General features: G+C 41.1%; 1 long non-coding RNA gene across 1 annotated transcript; it reads left to right on the forward strand.

Moving 5' to 3' along the window:
- Positions 1 to 6,560: 6,560 nt before the first annotated feature.
- Positions 6,561 to 7,109, forward strand: LOC124999304. The gene is made up of 3 exons (XR_007111181.1): positions 6,561 to 6,602; positions 6,694 to 6,979; positions 7,080 to 7,109. It is a non-coding gene; the product is annotated as an uncharacterized LOC124999304 (long non-coding RNA).

Genomic DNA, 7,109 nt, shown 5'->3' on the forward strand with positions numbered 1-7,109 from the left:
GAGCCATTTTTGCTCGATGATGATGCTAGCTGACAGCTAGCTTAGCTGTTGGCAAACAAGCCGCTGGAGTATGTTAAGCGTGATAACACACAAACAGCTGCTTTGCTATAGAAGGCCAGGAAGCTGCCGATCTCCACAACAAGTACAAAAGCTGCGACTGTCGGAAATTAAAAAGACTCAGGAAATGTAGATATAAAACGTAGAATAACCTGATAAAAACACTGGTTAACAATTTACCAATGCGATTACAACAACAATTTTCCATTTTCTGAAAGACTAAAAAAACGTCAGACTGTCGCTGATCCAAACATCTGTCAAGGAAGTCATGTGAAAGGAACACATAATTTAATTAAGTTAGAACCTCAACCTCTGCCACACGACGACATTGTGCTTCATTTCAATGGTTTAAACTTAATTTTGTCCATTTTTGAAAGAGCTAAGAAAACGCACACTGGAGACATGATGAGGAAGTGACCTCACCAGTCTCATGAGTCACAGGTTATATTCATGTGAGGAAGTGACCACATTAACATGTTCCACTTTAAGTAGAAACCTCTTTTTTTACCTGGAAACTGAAGCATCAGGATCAGGAGTGAAGACATTTGAATCCATCTAAATTCAGCCATTATTTTTCTCCGTCTCTCTCGTCCTCTTCTCTCGTCCTCACGTTGATGAAAGACACAGTCTCTAAAGAGGTTTCTACTTAAAGTGGAACATGTTAATGAGGTATCACTTCCTCACAGACTTCAGTCCTTGTTGTCTGTTCTCTGTCCCTCGTTGAAGTTGTTGACATAAACTCTCTACAAAATGCCTTTTCTGTACATAGATAAAGAATGAACACTGTTTTAAACTTCATGTTTTAATTTTTATGTTTGATGTATTTTGCTTACTCTTTATTACAGTGTTTTAGAGGGAGGTCAAGAACAGAAAAGTTGTTGCTAATCAACACAAGAGGAAGTTGACTGTGTGATGATTGTTGGTTGCGATAAATGCATTGGTACTTGTTTTCTGAACTGTCATCTAACTAACTTGTAATGACGATTCCATGAAACTATGCAGTAAAACATAAATATTTCACCTTTGAATCCTGTCAATTGAAACCTGTGCAGTCTCTTATCTATGTTAGACAACACACACAGTCACTGTCATCAGTGTGTTAACAGTTTGTGTTTGTGCTGTTTATCTGGTCGTCATTAGAGGCTCAAACCAGCATAGCTCTGCTGCTGCACCAGAAGAATTCCGCTTCACTTCTCAGAAAACAGTGACTTCAGAGGTGCAATAAGTTCATCATAGTAAACACTATTTATAGAAATGAAGAACTGCATCAGTGCAAACATTTATCTCAATGGACAATCTTCACACATTCAACTTGCTCCATTACACTGACGTCTGACTGTCAATTATTGGTGTCACTACAAAACACAATAAAGAAAAGAGTCATTGAATGCATCAAAGGTAAAGTTAAACTACTACACTAAGTATTTTAATCCTGGTGATATAAGCAACAAAGAAGTAATATTGTCAACTAACCTACCGACTGAGAGACATGAGAAAACATCTCAAGTCTCTATGAGGAAGAGACCTCACTAACCTCATTAGTCACATGTTATATTCATATTTATGTAGAAACCTCTTTAGAGACTGTGTCATTCAAATGTCTTTATTCCTGATCCTGATGCTTCAGTTTCCAGGTAAGGATACATAGAGAACACATTCAGTTCCATCACTGCATTAATATCACTAATGTTAATTCACGTTCTTATCTTATCTTATCTTATCTTATCAAAAATGATGACATCTTCACCTTTAAGGTCAAGGTGGGGGTGACCTTGTGGGGTAATTATGAGTTATTAATAGCATAAAGGTCAAAGGTGACATGTGATGGTAATTTAAGTGCTTGTGAATATCTTGTGATATCACACAGGTTCGTACATGCCTACACATGTTTCTATAAAACTCATGTGATGCCATCCGACCCCGCCCATGCTCTCAGCCAAGTGAAAAGCTAACGATAGCCGACGATCGTTGCATTCTCCAGTCTGCACCAAATTTAAAAAATTAAATGAGTAAGAGAGCTTACAACTCGAGTATCATTAGTGAGACGCTTGTGAGCGTCATTCAGGAAACCTCGCCATGGAAGGTACAGAGAAAACTGATGGTGTTTAAGTGCAGATTCCAGAAGCCACCAATGGGCCCTCTCCAGGAAGAGTGGTGTTTGGAGACGGGGAACAGGGCTATTCTTTCAACTATCACGCCGCTGAAGTGTGTATGTATCATCTCTATCCGGGACAGAACTTTAGTCCTGACACACCGAAAGCCATAATCACTTCAAATGACTGGGGAGTACTGAACGGCTTGGTGGCCAGATGCATGAGAGGCGAGGACATCCCATCCTTTGTCCTGCTAAACGAAGAGGGAGAAGGAGGAGGATCCCTTTGAGCTCCATGAGGGAGAAGAAATCAAAAAATTCATCAAGATAATATGGGAGACCAAATCTGACAGCTCCAGTAAATGATTTTACCGAGTAAATTTGGAGATGCACGGGAAGAAAAGTCCAGCCGGTCACCTTCAGCTCTGAAAATGGGGTATTTTTCAGGAGCCTGTGTGTGCCAGTCACATCACCGCTCTATTCCAAAACAGCCGTCTCTGGAAAGATGTGACGCTGGTGAGAAAAGACATTTCTTGTCTGTTTTAGGACTACGAGGCCACTCCCATGCCCCCACCCACTTCCCTGACCACAGCATAAAACTGAACACCCAATCCCCAGGCCTGAAGAAGACACCAACTTCGAGCATCATGTCTCTCATCTTTGACCCAACTCCACCTTCATCTCCTATCGTAGAAGAGGAGAAGAGTCCACCATCCACTCCGCCTTCCTCTCCTGTGCCAGGCGTAGAAGAGGAGAGCTGGGTGGTGTGCCTCCCCAAACCACCTACTGAAGACCAGCTGGATCCTGGAGTTCCGTCGCGAGATCTGCTTCGGGTGTCAGGTAGACCACCATAGCCAGAGGAACCATGAGTGAATCTTTGAGGTCCCCAGCTTCTTCTACAGGAGTCACTTTCCCCGGCTGATGAGGAGACTCTGGACACCACAGTTTATACCGGTCCTGCAGCAGCTACTGACCACCCTTCATATCTCCGTTGATAAATCCAGAATTCAAGGCGCGGCTGAAGCCATACTACATGAACTGAGATCCTGTGACAATATTGTTGAGAAAGTAAGTGAGCTGTATGATTCACTGGTTGGAGAGGACTTTATGAAAATAGCTCTACTTCGTGTGGTCGCCGATACCTGGAGAGGAACACGAAAACCGCTGGAATAGATTCCTTATTTAGAACACATTTATCTTTAGATTACATTTTCATTCTATATGTGCATTTATCCACTTTGTTTTTTCGTTTGTTTTCTTTACCATGGGGAATTGTTTGAGAAAACTGTTCAGGGCTGTGAGGCTGAGGTACATGGTGTGGAAGCTATCGGCTATACTTGAGCAAGCTGTTGCTGCAGCTGCTGCTGCTGCTGCTGCTGCTGAGTCCCCCTCTGTTCATCCAATGAGGGGGAGGAAAGACATAAAATGTCCAACCATGGAGTGGACAGATTTCTCTCCTCAAGATGATCAAAAAATGATAAGAGTTTGCAACGTTGAACGGTTTTAATACAGCTTTATTAATCAAACGGTAACAATCTTTAAACATTTGCAGACAACAGGCTAACTGGTTAGTATTTCCGCTGCAGGGGACTGCTAGACATTTCTGATGTTTTTTAACAAATTCAGATACCATGGCATCTTTACCGACAGGATCGTCTTCATAGTGAGATAGGACGCTTCCTCTCAGACATAAATAATGTGCACAGTGCTGACCACAGACAGCCGATAATTCATGCTGGAGCTGTCGATTGTGATGATCTGTTTTATTCCGCATTGACGTTCCAGGAAACACAGGATGCTCGTAGGATAATATTCCAAATCCGGGCTGAGTCCGAAAGAGTCAAAGAATGTGGCTTTTTCCACAGTGAGGGTTGTAGGAAGGGTAATTCATCTGAAGCCCAGACACCACGGAATAACCTACCCAGTCGTCCACTCAGGAGCGTTTCCAGCTCAGTAGAATGTATTGTCAACACTTTTAATATTCTGTAAATCAGAAGGTTCTAAATGTTGTAATTCAATCAGTGGAGGTGAAGTTCGCGGGTGAGGGATATGTCCTAATGCTTCAACCGTTGACTGTAAAGATAGTAGTGCTGACTGTGAAACTGAATTTTCCCCTCAGTCATTCATCATTAAAACACACACACAACTCTACCTAGTCAAAGCTGAGGTCAATTCCCAAACAGAAGTCACAATCTTCCAGAATGTCTTCAAAACCTTCCCTCTCAGCAGGCCCCAACGTCCTGAAGCGGATATCCTCGTCCTCCTACTGCCACTTCTTCTAGTACAGACCTGGGCATTTTACAGCCCGTGGGCCACATACAGCCCTTTGGGCATCCCTGTCTGGTCCACGGTATGTCAGTCATAAGCACAAATGCTGTGCATGCAAAACGGCCGTGTTGCTTTTATTTTGAGGCATGATGTATTATTTACGTCATGGCACTGTTAGAATCCGCGTTCGTTAATTCTTCAAGAAGGATGATTGAAATAGCTTCTTGCCACATATTAACCCTCAAAGCCTGAACAGATCGCTGGCATCCGCTAAAGTCAATAGAATCCATCACATACATTCTAGGATACAGAGTCAGAGAAAAAGAGGAAAGAGTGTTACTGTTTCTACCTTCAAACAGTCCACTCCCTGGCCAGATTGTGGTCTGAGAACGATATACTAATGTAAATTTATAGCTTCATTTGAATCAAATCTTACATAAGTGCCCTGGCTGTCCTCATCATATGCACGATAAAAGAAGGCCCCCTGCTTAGTGTCTGGAAGAAAACCCTGTGTTATCCTTATACCATAACAATGGAACATGAATAAAATCATGTAGGTCTTAAAATGTTAGAAGAATCCATTTTCAATACTTTCATGAAAAAAAAATCTGTTTCTGAATTACAGGTTTCTGAGACTATGTTAGGTCTAGTAAAAGGAACCACCGATAATAATGGGATAGAGATTACTGACCCAAAAATGTGCTTCTTTGGAGGCTCTAAGACAATACTGGGGTGATGTCTTCGGCAGCAGGCCGTGATGAAATGCACGTATGACAGTGACCGACCTACAGTTTTATACCCAAAACCTGTTTACTAATCCCCGCAAATGAGTGTGTGTGTATGTGTGGGAGCCGCGATACAGCCTCAATTATTCTTACTTCATGCAAATAGGCCCCAACTTCCTGCCCTTGAGGTAAGTGAAATGCTGCAAATTAGGCTTCCTGAATGACACTCACACGCCTCCCATTAATGGGGTATAAGCTCGCTTACTCATTTTATTTTTTTTTATCTTTAAATACAGTGCGGACTGAAGGACCATTTGAAGTGATTATGGCTTTTGGTGTGTCAAGACTGAAGATTTGTCCCGGATAGAGATGATACATACACATTTCAGCGGTGTGATAGTTGAAAGAATTTCCCTGTTTCTCACCCATCTCCAAGGAGGAGTCAAGAGGTCATCCATAACACTATTTGACAGAAGGTAGCTTCTTTTATTTTTATTATCTTAAATGTTGGAGGCAGAGTATTAATTCTACAGGAAGTGGTGGGTCATCATTAATGTGTCTCCACTCTCAGACAGAACTGATCAGACTCTGGCTCCAAACTCAACAGATGGTGAATAATAATATTCCTGGATACTAGCGTCAGTTTGACCAATGGAAGAAAGTGGAGACATGTTGGTCCTTTTTTAAAAAAGTCTATGTTACACTTTATTTTTCACATTTCTGTCTCTTTGTCTCAACAGCAACAACTGGACAACTTTCATTTGTCACTGTCAGAGTTGGACATGACGTCACTTTGTCTTGTGGAAATGTGACAGATGGACAGAAGAACTGTGACAGTGCTACCTGGTACTTCAGTGGGTTAAGAGACAGAACAACAGTAGAGCTGGTTGAACATGAACAGATCAGATCTAAACCAGACAGACTGAGAGTTACAACAAACTGTTCTCTGGTTATAAAGATGGTCACCGATGATGATGTAGGTCTTTACACCTGCAGACAGTTCATATCAGGACGACAACAAGGAGCAAGCTTTGAGGTTGATCTGTCTGTTATTGCCAGTGAGTATTTCCATCATGATGTTCCAGGTCAAACTGTCTCATTAAAACAACATAGTGAAACATGACAATAATTATGATCACAGTGATGAAGTTCATTTTCCTCTTGTTGTCTTTCTCTCTCAATATCTCCATCTTCTCCAGTGACTGAACGTGAGGACAATGATAAAGTCGTCTTGTTCTGCTCTGTGTTGGATTATGATTCATGTAGATACACAGTGGAGTGGCTGTATGAGGGTAAAGAGGAAATATCAGACATGGAGATATCACCACCTTCCTGCTCTGACCCTGTGACATTTTCATCATCTCACCTTAATTAGAGGATTTATGAGTTATTGAAGTGTAAAGTGACAAATGTTCACACTGATGAAGTTCAGCTGTTTACCTTCAGCTCTCGGTCCTCAGGTGAGAATCAAACCAGTTTCTATCATCTATAAAGTAAAGGTAACATGGAGTCTGTTTCAGATTGTTGTATGTTGGTGTTTTATTTATTCAGGTGAAGATGTGAAACCAACAACAACAAGTAAAGAATTGACAACATCAGTGAAACTAACCTCATCAGAACAGACAATCAACAACAATCCATCACATCAACAAGATAGAATCTCTCACACGTTTTAAAGTTTAAATTAAATTCTTAAAGTTAGATGGTATTAATATTATTTCCTGACGATTGTTGTTTCCAGATTCTTCTCATTTGTTGAGATCCATCATTGTGTCTGTGGGTTTAGCAGCACTCTTAATATCTGTTGTTACAGTCAATATGTGGATTAAAAATAAAGGTGAGAACGTTCACAGATAAAAATTTTAGTCAGAAAAAGCTTTTGATGAACCTGGAGTTTGGCTGTTGAAGCTAAAGTGGACTCTCATTTGTCTTTTCAGAGAACAAGACACAGATGGAAGAAAACACTG

Source organism: Mugil cephalus, chromosome 21 (genome assembly GCF_022458985.1).
Source record: "Mugil cephalus isolate CIBA_MC_2020 chromosome 21, CIBA_Mcephalus_1.1, whole genome shotgun sequence".
Classification (NCBI taxonomy): domain Eukaryota; kingdom Metazoa; phylum Chordata; class Actinopteri; order Mugiliformes; family Mugilidae; genus Mugil; species Mugil cephalus.